The following is a 17,577-nucleotide window of genomic DNA, read 5'->3' as shown; positions in this document are numbered from 1 at the left end:
GGAAATTTAGTTATAGCGTCACCATATATCTGAAAAAGATTTGATATTTTGTTTATGATTTCAATGGAAAACAAATTACAATTAGAGCACGAAGAGAATTTGATACGCACATCACCGAGCTTTCTGTAGCTAGCCGAGCTAAGTGGCTGATCGTTGAAATAGAATTATCGTAATTCCCTACTGATGCAATTCGCTCGCGATGTATTACGATAGTACATAAATATGATCGGAGCGAGAGTATTCCAATTATCGTTCAACTCAGGGTACACAAAAGTACTTCCTAATGTGGCATTTTCATACACTGCGCAATTCAGTAAAACAATTGGATATACTCAATTTTCATATCTTTATAACATATTTATGCAAAATATCTTAATTCGAATACTTACAAGCAGCTATACCGCTAAATTCGACTTCCGTAACTCCCATCATTAAAGGAACTTGATAGAAACTTTCGTGCTTTATCGCGTCGGACGGCTGTTCAAACAGGAACGTTTACACACTAGGAACTTCCGGTTCCACAGCTGGTGACCAGAGCACAATAGGATTTCCACGCCAATCCTGTCAAAAATATAATATCACTAACGTTCCTAGTTGACCAGATTTTTACATGCTGGGTCTATATTGTTATATCAAACGCACATATAAGTCGCGAAACATGTCCGTGAAGTTTTCTGCAGGTTTTGAGCGGAAACAGCGCACCATAGCACTAGTCGAATCAGTAGGGCAATCAAATAATCGTAGCTGTCTTTGAGCTAGCTACAATTGTCCATGTTGCGATATTCCAGAATAAACTATTAGTTTTATAGCCGAACAACTCATCGCCATAACTCTGTGAAGCAGTGTTCCAAATTATTGATAGGTAATATATAACTTTCTAATAAAATTTAGTTACTTGTATTATATCCATATTATATTATACATATTTATTTCAGTTAGTCTCCTTTCTTACCCGATCTTGCTCATCTAAATCCATGGAATGCCAAATCTGTTATACAAGGAATAATCAACGAAAAGCACCATGACTTTGACAAAAATAAGAAGAATTACCCTGGCCTAGATATAGTATGTTCAACGTATAATTATATTAAAAATATATTTTCAACAGCATTAATCATAATCTTCTAATAAACATCTTTTTCTTTCAGCTTATTTTCTTCAAATTGGTCTCTTTGATATTTCCAACATATGATTTCAGACATCCTGTAACTATCACTTGTGCAATATTTATGTCTATAAATACTACTTGGATGTCGTATTAAAAATGAAATAGATATTTCAAAGGATCTTTTTATACTTACTCTTATATTAGATTCCTATATTCTATACAAATATGACGGTAAGAAACAGAAGACTGTCTAGGAAGAAAAGTGAAAGAGAAAAATTGTTGTACAAGAATAAAATAGAAATGAAAGGTGCTATGCGTGAAATACGAAGAAACAGAGCTTTCTTAACGAAACTACAAATAAAACAACAGATTAAGAACGATGAAGAACGTTAAGCGCAAGGTGCAAGAAATCTTTGGCGAAGCTTTAGTGCAACAGAGTGAATTAGAGAAATTAAAACGGTAGAAGTAATAGTAATAGAATAAGCCGCGCATTCCGGAGTCCGTGTATATTACCTCTCTTAGGCAATATTGGTATTTTGAATGATTTTGTGCGATTGTATCAACGATGACTTCGGATATAAAGGACCGTAATCACTATATTAGCGTTTTTTTAAGGTTCTTATAATTTCATTAACTGTAATAAATGTAAATAAGTTTCATAATAAGAAAATCTTTTAACGCATTTCGTTTGTGAAAATAATACTGTAATTGTATTATATGAAGGTAATTGCTTATGGAAAAAACTAGTAGGAGGCTTAGTTTTCAAGAAAAACGAGTTCGAATATTTGTCGAGTGTACTTGAATTTGGCTAATGACCGAGTGCAATAAACAGTCAGAAGAAGGTTATTCTGCATGCGAAAATGAATAAAAGTGTGATATAAAATTTGTCAATTAGTTTTTCCGCTTAATTTTCAAGAAAATAGAATTTGAACGCGTTTAATTAAGAATTGTCCTCGTGTACACGTGTGTTAGATTTGCAAATTTGTCTTTCTCGGAAACAAACCGTCTTGTGAATAAATTTTATTCTACATTTCCGATTTATTTTCACATCTAGAATAATCTGATTATTTACTTCTACCTAGTCTGGAATTAGCAATGTGCAAAGAAATTTTATGTACGTGTTTCTATGACTCATAAGATCTTGACAATTCCGTGAGAATGTCTTGATTTCTGATTCCTGATAGTTCCGAACTGAAGTATACGTATACACGTGAGCATCGGTAACATGTTTAAACTTGAAGAGAATCTTATCGAATAAAATCTTCGACAACATTGTTATTGAATAACGACGCTTTATTTTAATTTGCAATATCACAAACAGACCGTATTCTGATTTTATAGCTTTACGATCATTGGATAATCTAATACATCTTTCTTTCAATAAGACTGTATTCTGATTTTATAGCTTTACGATCATTGGATAATCTAATACATCTCTCTTTCAATAAGATAGGTTATGAATTCAATATTGTACTTTATATTTATAAATGTATATGATTATAACATTTAAAGAAATACGCTTTATTTAAAAAACGATGTTAATTATGATCCATATATATTTCGCAATAATATATGTTACGTCCTGTGACCCGAACATATGTTCTAATGCATCCTTCGGTCAAGATGCTCAACAGCTGTTTCGACATATTTGCACGGACCCACAATAATCCCAAGGAACCGTTAATTGTCACGTTTAAAATTCTCTTTACGACAATCAAGTCTATGGCCGTCGTAAAATCTAGCGTTCTTCACTTTACTGTCGAGGCCCTTCACAAATTTATAGAATATATTCATCAGGTCGAGAATCTCCTTGTGGTTATTGCTCATCACTGTTCAACATGAGAAAAGCGGACTTCTCACGTACGATACTCGAAGGCCGCTTTTACCTGCGAGCGACAGTTGGTAGAGGGCAGGCAGAACCCATCGCTAGTTTTCCTCCTCGACATCATCGTCATCGATCTTCACTTCCAATCAACTTTACGGAAATAACACTACAACTTCTCTTCGGTCGCAACATTCACAAACGCTTAATTTAAACGCACATTTAAAAGTTGTTGGAAATAAATAGTGATATTTAAACTGTGAAAATCATTGAAACCACCCCTATTATCTTAACTGAAATAGGTGATCGGCTGATTCGTGGCGTCGATTATCGTATCGAGACGACATCTTGCGACTCTCGTTGACGAGTTACACAGCGAACACGTTTCTCCGGGATAACGGTCGAACAATAAGTTATTACGAAACGATAATTATAATACAAAATTAAAATTTCTTAAAATTAAATTAAAATATTTGGGAGATACATACGTTAAGGGCAGGAAATAAAAATGGTTAAAGCAAAGAAGATATTATCGGAAGTTTCCCAACGAAAACGTAATGAACAAAAGAAGAAATCCTCGAACCCGTTTGAGGTGCATGTAAATAGGAACAAACAAAATGTATTGGGTAGAAAGAGCAAGACAGATGAAAGTCTACCAGGTGTATCTCGTGCAAAAGCAATTAAGAGGGGAAAAAGAGACGCTTCTTCAAGAGTACAAATTAAAAAACAAGGATAATTTGTTTTTAGATAGGTGCATAGGTGAAAGAAATTCGTGTCTGAACAAAGAAGATAAAGCCTAGGCTAGATCGTAGAACGTAGGAGAGCTTATAAAAAAGAGAATATTTATAATTTGAATGACAACGAAATATTAACGCATAGAGGTTAGACATTAGAGGAAATTGAAAAATTTGATGACCCGAGAAGCGAAGATGACTATAGCGATGATGAAAGTGGAGCCGGCAAACTGGATCATAAGTTTGTTGGTGAAGTTCACTTTGGTGGTGGTATTTTGTCTATATCAAGGTCTGAAGAGTCTAGGAAAGACCTGATACATCAACTTATAGTGGAATCAAAGAAACGCAAAGCCGAGAAGCAGAAAATTAGTGAGGAAGCTATAAGTTTAATGGAAAAACTTGATTCTGAGTGGAGGGATCTCCTTCCAATTGTTTTAGCAACTAATAAGAATGTTAAAGAAAGAACTACCGAGACAAAGGCTGATGATTATGATATTGCAGTACATAAGTTTGAAGCTAAGGGTACATTGTCAGATAAATTAAGATCTGAAGAAGAGATCGTAAAAGAGGAAAAGGAGAAATTGGAAGCTTTAGAAGCAGATCGGCTGGCAAGAATGAAAGGACTTGTAAATAATATAAGTAATGAGATTAAACACAAATGTTGATGATGGTTTTATGCTAGAAACTATAAATGACCAAGTCCCAGCAGATGAAAAAAATTCAATTAAAGATGCAGAATCAGGTTCAAATAATGAAGAGACTATAAATATCCAGGGAGATAAACAATTAAATACTACTGCAATGAATGACTTTATTAAGAAAGAAAGGAAGATAGAGAAAAAGAATTCTGTCAAAAAGAAATTAGCTGAAAGTCGTAACGGTGAAATCTCAGGATCTGAAAGTTCTGAAGGAGATAACTTATCGAAAGGAGTCAGAATCTTGTAGCGAAGAAGAAAAGGAGTTAAACAAAAGCAATATGATAAATGGTTCAAAAGGAAAATCAAAAACAAGTGTTATGAAATTGGATGGTGAGACTAGAGAACAAGAAATTGGGGATGGTCTTTTAAAAATGAATAACGTCATGGAGAGTACAAGGAAGGAATTACTTTACACATATAAAGTTCTAAAAACTTTTGAAGAGTTACAAGAATTTTTGCAAAATTACGACGCTGATTACCAGTCAATTATTGCAGATAGTATAATTAAATGTAATCATTGGTCACCAAGTAACACAGATAAAGAAAAGTTATCAAATTTATTTTTGTTTTTGTTACAACACATAAATGATCATGTTATAGGAAATGATGTTGAAAGTATAGTTAAAGGTTTCCAAATTATTGATAGGTAATATATAACTTTCTAATAAAATTTAGTTACTTGTATTATATCCATATTATATTATACATATTTATTTCAGTTAGTCTCCTTTCTTACCCGATCTTGCTCATCTAAATCCATGGAATGCCAAATCTGTTATACAAGGAATAATCAACGAAAAGCACCATGACTTTGACAAAAATAAGAAGAATTACCCTGGCCTAGATATAGTATGTTCAACGTATAATTATATTAAAAATATATTTTCAACAGCATTAATCATAATCTTCTAATAAACATCTTTTTCTTTCAGCTTATTTTCTTCAAATTGGTCTCTTTGATATTTCCAACATATGATTTCAGACATCCTGTAACTATCACTTGTGCAATATTTATGTCTATAAATACTACTTGGATGTCGTATTAAAAATGAAATAGATATTTCAAAGGATCTTTTTATACTTACTCTTATATTAGATTCCTATATTCTATATAAATATGACGGTAAGAAACAGAAGACTGTCTAGGAAGAAAAGTGAAAGAGAAAAATTGTTGTACAAGAATAAAATAGAAATGAAAGGTGCTATGCGTGAAATACGAAGAAACAGAGCTTTCTTAACGAAACTACAAATAAAACAACAGATTAAGAACGATGAAGAACGTTAAGCGCAAGGTGCAAGAAATCTTTGGCGAAGCTTTAGTGCAACAGAGTGAATTAGAGAAATTAAAACGGTAGAAGTAATAGTAATAGAATAAGCCGCGCATTCCGGAGTCCGTGTATATTACCTCTCTTAGGCAATATTGGTATTTTGAATGATTTTGTGCGATTGTATCAACGATGACTTCGGATATAAAGGACCGTAATCACTATATTAGCGTTTTTTTAAGGTTCTTATAATTTCATTAACTGTAATAAATGTAAATAAGTTTCATAATAAGAAAATCTTTTAACGCATTTCGTTTGTGAAAATAATACTGTAATTGTATTATATGAAGGTAATTGCTTATGGAAAAAACTAGTAGGAGGCTTAGTTTTCAAGAAAAACGAGTTCGAATATTTGTCGAGTGTACTTGAATTTGGCTAATGACCGAGTGCAATGAACAATCAGAAGAAGGTTATTCTGCATGCGAAAATGAATAAAAGTGTGATATAAAATTTGTCAATTAGTTTTTCCGCTTAATTTTCAAGAAAATAGAATTTGAACGCGTTTAATTAAGAATTGTCCTCGTGTACACGTGTGTTAGATTTGCAAATTTGTCTTTCTCGGAAACAAACCGTCTTGTGAATAAATTTTATTCTACATTTCCGATTTATTTTCACATCTAGAATAATCTGATTATTTACTTCTACCTAGTCTGGAATTAGCAATGTTCCAATATACTTAGTAAATTTTCAAACTCGATTTTCACAAAGACGAAGTGTCATACGAAGATTTTATATTTCCTTCCTATTTTTCATGAGGGATCGCCTTACGTCCGCTGGTACCGTATATACATGTTCTTCTGCCTCACCCTGCATAAACCGATGCAATCTTAAGAATAAAATATATATGAACAATATATATGTAATAAATGGTTTCTAGAGATACATTTCTTACTATTTACTCTGTCCTGTTTATTTAAGATATTATTGTTCTAAAATGATTAAAATGAATCAAATAATCAGCTGGATCGCGAAAGCTTATGAAACTTTTACCAACATGTAACTTACACTTTTGTAATAACACCGAATCCGATATAATTTTTTTATGTTGGGAGATCCTCATGGTCACCCCGTCACTGTTCTGGGGGTAGTGGCGGGATAGTGTCAGACTTTTACCGACTAAAACCGCACGGAAAAGGGGAAAAAAGATATAGTAAACGGTTAATTTCTCTTTTAGTTACAATTAGTTTCACTATTGCATGATTTTGTCATTCTCATACTTGCCTATCTTATATAGAAAATTAGATATGAACTTTTCTGTAGAATTGTACAATTAAATAAGTTCTTGTAGCATGGAACTCAATAGATTCTTGTCTATTCTAGTGTGCAACCAACCATTGCAGATCCCTAACTCTAAGCTTAAATACATAGGTATATACATATATGCTAGATTACAACCAAACAGAGCAAGATCCCTAATCTTACAGATTCTTGTGTATGCTAATTTTACTTGAACTGAGTACTCCATAGCATGGTGTAATAGTAGTACGGGAACAACTAGAATGATAAGCTTGAAATTGTCATTTATCTCTCTGATATTAGTTACCGGTCGAAAATATACTTTGTACAGCGGTAAGTGCTAATTTGTATTGAAATCGGTCTGGAAAGATTCCACAAAGACAGGCAGAATAATTGTGCAACGGAATCTTTTGACTTTCAACGAGTAGCAAATTGACATGCTTGTCCATTTTCACACGGATAAATCATCTTGTTTTTTCATCCGTAAATGTTTATGGACATATGATTACGTTTTTTAAACTTGTCAATGCGATTTAGTGACAAAGACGGTTGCAGTCAGTGCAAAACACGCTCGCAAAATGGACACATATCACCACCATATTTGACATTGATAACTGCTTTTTTCAATTGTGCTGCCTAAGGTAGGGAGTGGCTGTTACCTAGCTATAGAGGTTGGTGCTTGTTGCTATTTACCAATAGATACAATATCTTCGAAACAGCCCAACTATCCTCTCGCTCCGAAAACTCCTTCACCGATGCCTAGAGGCATCATGTCCTTAAATACCACATGCGTAAATCGGATGATGCGTATAGCTCATGATTTTGTGTTAGAACTCTTCACCGAAATCCTGTTTCGTAACACAAATTCAGCTTCAAATACGACATTCACTTACAAAGACAAGTGTTCATTAATAATGTTCATAACACGTTTGATGACCAATTCGCCTCGCGTGTTGAAGAAAGTAATACGGGTTAATATGTTCTACGTTAAACGACGGATGTGCAAAAAATATTTACGTATCAAAACGTTCAAATTCTTTAAATTACAAATAACTAATGTTATCGCACGTTTTGCACGAATAGGTATTAGTTCATTCTCCTGTTTAGACTGATATTTGATAATCAGCTTTATACTCGCATTGTAATTTTTACTATTCATGGTACTCGTTCGCACAGACGCTGCCAAGGATGTCAACAGCTTAAAAATGTGTCTGGCGCAATCCATGTTTGCATTAGAAAAAAATGTCTTCGTCGCATTAAACGTTCATCTTTTCTTTGGATCATGCCCAACGTAAAGCTTACACCATATTAAATACTCTATAGGTAATTTCGGTTTTTTATAATCACATGATGCATCGAAAATGTGGCCAACGTTATAACTGCTTCGCTCAAGACTTGGTGATCACTTTATAGATATTACACGTCTTCGTACTTCTTGCCACAACAACCCAAGTGATTTGAGCTATTACTTACAATGATAACTTGTTTTTCGCTGTTTTTGATCAGTCGCTGAACTTGAACAAAGCATCGCCTGAAACTCTTTCGGCGCTATATACAGGCTCCGTTCACTTTAGATTACCCGAAACGTATGCGGAAGAATAGGGAAGAAAGGAAAGAGATATTTCGATCTAGCAGAATTGAATACAATTTTATTCGTAAGATTAAGGTTTGCCGCTTGACGGAAATCTTGGAAAGAAGAAAAGAAAGAGGAAATGAAAGAAAGATAGCCTATACTATACTAGACTAGAAAGCTATGCCTATACTTGTATGTCTACAGGGCCGGCGCAAGGCAGGTTCAGTGTATTCGCCGGAACTCGGTTCCGCGTTTTGAGAGGCCCCGTGGTCTACGAAAATTATCCAATTAAAAAACACCGATTTTGATTAACTTTTTACAGAATGATGATACCATTAACAGATGCTTTTTTTTTAGTAGCGATGATTCATTTTACAGGAGTAACAAAAATCATCAAAGTTTAGCATAACTCTATAAAGTCCTCATATCCTGGAAACTACTTTAGATAAAAAAATCCAGGCGCTTTCATAGAAATGTACTTTTTAGAGAAATTAAGCTACATCAATAGTTTTTTGCAAAAGTCATACATGATTACAGATTTTGTACTTTCATTGAAGTTTTTGCCCCTTGGAAGCGAATTATAGATGCGAAAAAATATTACTTGGATTTGTTTAAAAAACTGCTTTAAAAAATAGAGATAAGACTACTCAATTCTTGGAAATCTGTCGATCAGTCGCAGCTCCTACGAACTTGCATAGGAATTTTCTTTTTTTTTTTTATTTAATTCTTTACATTCATAATTTGTCCAGTTTAGACATTTGGTAGAATTTTTTAGCTGTTTGATTATCATGTGGGTAGCTACCCCCAGTGAGATACCATCTTCGTGTTTGTTAGGTTGTGTCCTTTGTGAGGTCTGCTGGGTGTTTCCTTTTCAGTCTTCTATCCATGTTTGAGGTGTTGATCGTTTCTACAGCTAGTCGGTTTGGATGTGTTCCTATTCTTTCTTTATATTTTCCTGCGTATCTGCTAATTTCTTTTTTGACCGTTGGTATTCCCAGGTCCATGGGGCGTTTACTATTGTTCTAAGAATTTTAGCTTGTACTGTCTCTATTTTGTTTATATGGCGCATTGCTGCTGTCCCCCATAGTGGTATTCCGTACGGCCAGATTGGTTTTATGATCGTTTTGTATATTTTTAATTTATTTTCTATACTTAGTTTGGATTTTTGACTTGTTAGCTAATACATTTGTCTCCTTGTTGTCTGTATTTTGTCTATTATTGATTTAGTATGCTGTTTCCATTGAGTTGTGTTTCTAGGTGGAGTCCTAGGTATTTGATTTGCCTTGTTTGTGGTATGTGCGTGCCGTTCAGTAGGATGTTTGGTGGTGTCTGTTTTCGCAGTGTGAATGTAATATGGTTGCATTTATCGGGGTTTGCTTTTATTTGTTTATCTTGCAGCCACTAGCCACGACTAGTACAGCTATGTCGTTCGCGAATGTCAGTATTTTGCTATTGGTAATTGTTGGTATGTTGGCCGTGTATAGTGTGTATAGTATTGGTCCTAAGACGCTTCCTTGCGGAACCCCTGCCTTGATGTCTTTGACTTTGGAGTATATGTCCTTGATTTTTATTACGAAGGTTCTGCTGCTTAAGTAAGATTTTATTAATTGGTATATTTGCTCTGGGAATTGTTTCCTGATTGTTTGTAGTAGGCTTTCGTGGTTTATTTTGTCAAATGCTTTCTCTATGTCCATAAAGAGGGCTGTATAGTATTGTTTATTTTCTAATGCTAGTATTATTTCGTTAATGAGCCTGTGCATTTGCTTTATAGTGGAGTGTTTGTTTCTGAATCCAAATTGGTGATCTGGTATTAATTTTTCCTTCTCTATTATTGGTTTTATGTGGTCGTATATTATTGTGGCGGATGAAAAGAGAGTTTAGCGTTTCGTCCTGGGACTACCGGTGGACTCGTCAGTAAGGCTATGCCCGGTAGTCTCTGCCTTAGACGTAGAGGGAGTCTCGCTAGGTGCGGTATTTTTATCAATCGCTCGTATATTCGACCGCTAGCGAGTTAGACAGACTCGTTGTCGTCGTAGCCCTCTAGTGTTGGCGGTTGGTACCAACGGATCGCCCGGGAGGTGTTGCGCCGCGTTGATGCCTCGACCTGTCTGCGTCCTATTGATACCGATCCGCCACATTATTTTCTCTAGTATTTTGGAAAACACAGGAAGTAGATCAGTTCTGTCCGAGCAGCCGAGCTAAGCGGACGTAAAAAACAGTGCTTCCGAAAAAGTGCGGCAAGTGGGGAAAAGAAAGTTACGAACGGCTACGCCCATAGCTAAATGGTGGAAACCCGTGTCTTCTCCTAAGAAGACTATAAGCAAACCTAACATGAAAAAACACATCTCACCGATAAAAATTATTAACAAAGACGAACAATACTACATAAATAAAACAACAAACATATCAAAACCAAGTCAACCAATAAACCAAGAACAGGACTGCTCAGTTACAATCGAAGTTGATATGGAAACCAATAAAGAAACAACAACTCAGGATGAAATCTGGAAGGTGGCGAGCTACAACAAAAAACGAAAAATAACAGGAAATCTAGATACAGAAAAGCAGCGATGGCTGCAAGAATTACCATTAAGAAACTCCTTCAGCTCGCTAACGGAAGAAATAGACGATGACCCAACAAGCAAAACCACAACTCAACCAACACACATTACAAAACCACCACCAATATTTGTTGAGACTCAAATAAAAGACCCGCTTATTGATCGACTAAACAATATAGTTGGGAAGGATAATTACACAATAAAACAAACAAAATTAGAACAAGTAAAAATTCAAACAAATACCCCGGAAAATTATAGGAAAGTGATAAAAGAATTAAAGGAAAAAAATGCTATATACCACACGTACCAGCTCAAAACGGAAAGGAGCTACAAAATAGTTATAAGAGGATTACATCCAAAAATTAACACAGAAAAATTAAGTGACGAATTAGCAAAAATTGGCCATGAAACAAGAACAATAAACAATATGACAAGATACGATACGAAGCAACCATTACCATTATTCTTAATAGAACTTGAACCCAGAACCAATAACAAGGAAATTTATGAAATTAAAAAAATTCTAAACACAATAGTAACAGTGGAACCACCACGCTACAAAAAAGATATACCACAATGCATGCGGTGCCAACAATATGGTCACACAAAAAATTATTGTAACAGAAGCCCGGCATGTGTTAAATATGCAAAAAATCACTTAACAATACATTGCCCATACACAGGAAAAATAGAAGAAGTTAGATGTTATAATTGTAACGGAAACCACCGAGCCAGCTATAAAGGATGTGAAATCAGGAAACAACTACAACGTAAACTGTTTCCACCACTTCGCAATAGATCAGTCGATAACTACCAACAACAACAAAGTACAACGGATAACGAAGCAACATTGAAAGCACAAAATGAAATAAAAGCTATAAACAGAAACACAGATTCCCAAGGAAACCGAAGCTGCGCGCAAGTAATCCAAAACATTAGACAAGCAACGCCCATAAACAATCAGAATCAAAGCAACAACAACGAAGACGTTACAGAAATCAAAGAACTACTAAAACAATCCATCAAAAACACCGAAATACTTACAAAAATGATAAGCAAACAAAACGCAGTCCTCAGACAGCAAACGGAACAAATCACAGTCATGCTATAACTACTTACAAACATGCTGAGCAAAAAATAAGAAATAAAAATGGACATGCTTAAAATAGCAGCCTGGTACTCTAACGGCCTACAACAAAGGGCCCTAGAAACTAAAACATTCCTGTACAACAATAATATCGACATACTACTCGTATCAGAAACACACTTCACTACAAAATGTTACATAAAAATATCGTACTACACCATATATGATACCAAGCATCCCTCAGGAAAAGCACACGGAGGCACCGCAGTGTGGCGGATCGGTACCAACAGGACGCCGACAGGTCGAGGCTTCAACGCGGCGCAGCACCTCCCGGGCGATCCGCGGGTACCAACCGTCAACACCAGAGGGCTACGACGACAACGAGTCTGTCTATCTCGCTAGCGGTCCACTTTACGGGCGCACGATACGAATACCGCACCTAGCGAGACTCCCTCTACGTCTAAGGCAGGGACTACCGGGTATAGCCTTACTGAGGAGTCCACCGGTAGTCCCGGGACGAAACGTACCCTCTCTTTACATCCGCCACAGCAGTAATAATAAAAAACGACATTAAACATCACTTACACAGCCAAGTTAGTAAGGAACATATACAAGCAATCACCTAATCACTGTACAAACTAGCAGCAAACATTTACAGTTGTCAGCAGTATATGTACCGCCGCGACACAAAATTACATCACAAATGTGGGAAGAGTACTTTCAACACTTAGGTGACAAGTATATCGCACCTGGAGACTACAACTCAAAGCACACACTCTGTGGATCAAGAATCACTACCATTCCAAGGTAGAACCTTGGAAAAATACATTAGTAACAATAACCTCAATATATTACCCACGGGAAGACCGACATACTGGCCAATAGACCTGAACAAAATACCTAACCTACTTGATTTTGCAGTTACAAAGGGACTAAACGCAAATAAACTAAACATAGCATCCAGCCTTGAGCTTACCTCTGATCATACACCCATAATAATTACATACAGAAACAAACCAATACTTTACAGCAAATTCACCAGCCAGCAAATGGCCTGTGGAAGGACGTCGCCGGAGTCTTGGCCCCGAGACTAATGCGTCTGTTCGACGGATGTCTGTCTCGAGGTGAATTCCTCGCTTCGTGGAAGGAGGGGCGGATGGTCCTGCTGCCGAAGCCGAGGCGCTCCCCGGACTTGCCTTCCGCCTTCCGGCCGGTGTGCCTCTTGGACGAGGCGGGCAAGCTGCTGGAGAGAGCGGTGGCTGCCCGCTTGGAGTCGCATTCCCGGAGTGTGCCCGGACTGCACGACGGCCAGTTCGGTTTTCGGAGAGGGCGGTCTACGACCGACGCTGTCGCCCGCGTCCGCTCCTTTGTCGAGGGGGCCGAGCGACATGGTTACGTGGCGCTGGCCGTGTTGCTGGGCGTGGTCAACGCCTTCAACAGCATCCCTGGGACAAGATATGCCGGGCCCTCGAATTTCATCGGGTGCCCGCATACCTGTGGGGTGTGATCCGGGCGTTCCGGGCGAAGGGGTGACCGGGAGGGCTGTACACCGCGGTGTCCCGCAGGGTTCGGGAAGGAGGCGACCGCGCGCTGCCACCACTGCGATGCGAGCGTGGATTCAGCGCAGCACACACGGGAATACTGCCCGGCGTGGGCGCGACCGCGCTGCAACCTCATCGTGGAAATCGGATGGGACCTTTCGCCGCCGACGATCCTCGGGGCATTGTTGGTAAGCGAGAGAAGGAGGAGGGCCGTGACCTCTTTCTGTGAGCAAGTTATGCTTCGAAAAGAGGCCGCGGAGAGGGTGAGGGTGCGGTACTCTCACCCTCACCCTCACTCTCTCTGCCTTCAAATCCTAGTATGTATATTCATTAATTCATAACGATGTGCATGAAGAGTTACTGTGTTTATTATTTGTGTTTTATATAGGATTTAGGCCAATATATTAATGGAAGATGTATAATGAATGGAGAATTAATGTTTTATTGTACAATACATAAACGTATAGTATTTGCTGCATCAAATATTAGACATTGTACAAAGATTCTTCAAGATATCATAGTGAAATAGATAATGTTTAATTCAAGAAACTGTTATAAATATATAAGGTATACAAGTGTTTTATATTTTTTTAATTAGTATATTATATTGTAAGAAACTTTTATGATCAAAATTAGGAATTGTATGAATTCATTCATTCAAACGCTGTAACATATAAAACTTGATGCTTGATGGATTTTAAGATCTCGGCACATTGTAAACACTATTACACTATTTATACAATCGCTTTTTAAGCTAAAAATCATAAAGACAAAGAATACTTATTTTTAGTCATAGATTTCTCGAACATCGATTATTATGTAATATTTATGTATTTTTAAGTATATTTAATATTTTAATATGGCTTCCGAAATCTTATTAAAATGTTTTATGTTTGATGTATTTGTATGTTAAACTCGCTCATATACTTTTTATTGGTTTAATTTTGCTCCTATACAAATTGTATTAATTGATAATGAATTGTGAATTATTAAATTTAAGAAATATGTTTATGTGGTTTGATGTTATTTTTAATAATAATATAAAAATATATATAATCCACTGTATATCATATATTATATCTACATATTTCAAGGGGTTTTTTAGTATAGCAAATTAGTTAGCATTCTTAGTATTTGTCTTCTTTATTTTTAGCATTTAGGTAACTTTAGGTAAATCTGATAAACCTTAACAAAATATTTAAAATTTTTTGTTTTATAAATGAATTTTTGTTATAATACAGTGCTGATTAAGAAGCCTATTAAAAGTCTTTCTTTTTTAATTATATTATATACTAATGACTAGATCATGGATGTTTAAGCATTTATGAAAATTATAAATGCGTCAATTACAGAATGCAGGTGATTTGTAAAAATATATAATGTAAATTCATATTTGTTATAAGATTTAAAAGATAAAACCACTCTTTATTTAAGTTACATTTGTTTAATTGCCTTAGAAATGTACTAATTATCTACTAAAATTATAAAAGTTTGTAACAAAGACGCAATTTTTTTTAAGAGAATACCGTTTATTTATATTGAACGTTAACCGGTGAGAGTCACCTTTACTTAAAGTTAAACGTTCAAATAAGGCTCTGTTGAAGCATTCGTGAGTAGCCGTTTTGATTATAAAGTGACAGTCAGATATGTGTATAATGGTGGATGAAGGTTAGAAATATTATTGAGGACTTTGATAGAGTATTACATGGAAAGGGTATAATGATTATGACGACCTTGATAACAGTAATGGATACGAGAAAGGAAGAACGAATTCATGACGAACTTGGCTATATCCCCGGACTATGCTATCTGAAAAAAGAAGGAAAAAAAGTATGGACAGGTCAGTAAGAAGGAAAAGAATTACTGCTCAGTGCTTTTCGGAGCGTCCAGGCCCCGTCGGTGATGCGGGTGGTGCCTCCCCAAACTCGCCCCGACGGTCATCAAATGACTGGGTGAGGAACGACGAGAGGATGGTCGGTCCCAGGGCTACCTCTCGCGCGGTAAAAGCGACCCAGGACCAAGCGCTTCTGGAGAGTGACACGGAGAGAGGATTAGGGGAGGCTCCGAATAGTCTAATCGGAATGAAAGAGAGCACTAAGGAGGTGGACGCCATCAAACCGCGGTGAAGACGGGAAAGGAACCCGACTGTAAAGGAGAAGCTGGTGGGTCAGGATAGTGAGATGGAGGTTGACTCCCAAGCGGAGTTGACCGATCAAAGTAGTTACCTCACACCTAATACGAGCAGAACTAGAAAGGAGGGGAGAGTGAAAGAGGAAGAAAAAACGTTGGAAAAAAAGAAAGGGTTGGGAGTCAAAAGAAATAACGAGGTAGCCATGGAGGATGGGTCTTCCGATGACGAAGGCAGAGGCCGAATGCTAGGGCTAACCGATATCGGGGACCTCACGAAGAGTCTGGAACTCTTTATAAGGAGTATGGAGAGAATGATGAGGAGAATCAGCAGTACCAGCAAGGGAGATCCGATATTGGAGAAGTTAAAAACAGATAATGTAAACGAAATAATGAATGTGTGGCGTTGGATGGACACTAATGCCGAAATGAAAAGGGACGACAGGACAGGAGAACGATGGCTACCCAAATGACCCCTAAGGAGTGAGATGAAATACACCATGGTAGAGTGTCGGTAGCCGTCCAAACAGAAGTCGGCCAGTCGGCAAAAAGGAAAGAAATTTCGCCGTGGGAGAAAAGAACAACGGCTGATAGGAAAAAGCCGAGGCAGGAGGAGCTAACATATGCTGAGGCATGTGGTAGGAATAGAGAAAATGTTGAAAGCGAGGGTGAATGGACAATGGTCGGCAGGAGAAGAAGGATTAGGAGTGTAACTGATAAGACCGATGAGGAGGCACCTAGAAGTAGAAAGGCGGTAGGGAAGGAAGAAGAGATATAGTATCAAGGAGAAAGAACGAGGCGATCCTGGTTAAAGTTGACCAGGACGCTAACTTGATTGACTCTTACAGAGAAATAGAGGAAGCGAAGGATGTGCTCAGGGAAACAACTGATGTAAGGAAGACCAGGGCAAGGCACATCTTAATTGAAATAAACATTAAGGTATCGGCGGACGAGGTTGCAGAGAAGCTGAAGACGACCATGAAGAAGGACATAGAAATTTTGCCCTTGGCAAATAGACTCTAGAGATCGCTGAGAATGACACATCGGGCAACCCAGCAAGCGTTATTGGTAATTCCGGCGAATAGCATTCCAAGGAAGAAACTCACCATGAGGATTAGGACAGGATTGACGATAACGACAGCTAGAGTTATTCTGAATGTCGTCAGATGCTATAGATGCCATATGCTGGGGCATAATGAGGCGAGATAAACAGTATTAAGTCCTGGGAAGGAGCTATGTCGGAGGTTTGGCGATGGCGTTCACACTATAAACGGCTGTGGTAAGACGCCAAGGCATGCGATCTGCGCGGCGGAGAGAAGAGCCAACCTGAGACATATAACGGGATCGCTAGCATGTCCAGCGGTGAAGGATAGGATGAGAAGAGGAAATACATTCAGGGGATAAAAATTATAATAATAAATTGGAATGGGTGCAGGTTGGCTCAGGAGCTGATGTACCAGTATGTCTGCGAAGCCGAAGTCGACGTGTCTTTATCACTGAGCCCTAACGACAGCAGACTTACTGGTACAAGGTGATGCATCGATGTGGGAGACCCTGTTCAGAGGAAAACATTGGGATGAAAGTACTCTGGCAACCAGAAACGGACTAGTGAGCATTTGTGTCAGCGCCGTGTTTTGCATTGGGGGATATTGTTCTCCCAATGTCAAGCTAGAAGAATTTTACTACTACCTAAGGGAAATTGGTCCGGAGACCATTATCCGGACAAACAGGCGGAGTTATTCTTCAATGATGATCGCCGGGATTT

The 17,577-nt window shown here is 37.3% G+C and overlaps 1 pseudogene; it reads left to right on the top strand.

Annotated features, from left to right (window-relative positions):
• Window positions 1-643: 643 nt before the first annotated feature.
• Window positions 644-6,569, top strand: LOC126873856 (nucleolar protein 14-like; annotated as a pseudogene).
• The last annotated feature ends 11,008 nt before the right edge of the window (window positions 6,570-17,577 follow it).

Source organism: Bombus huntii, chromosome 15 (genome assembly GCF_024542735.1).
Source record: "Bombus huntii isolate Logan2020A chromosome 15, iyBomHunt1.1, whole genome shotgun sequence".
In the NCBI taxonomy this organism is placed as follows: Eukaryota; Metazoa; Arthropoda; class Insecta; order Hymenoptera; family Apidae; genus Bombus; species Bombus huntii.
This window is presented reverse-complemented; position numbering and strand designations above follow the sequence as displayed.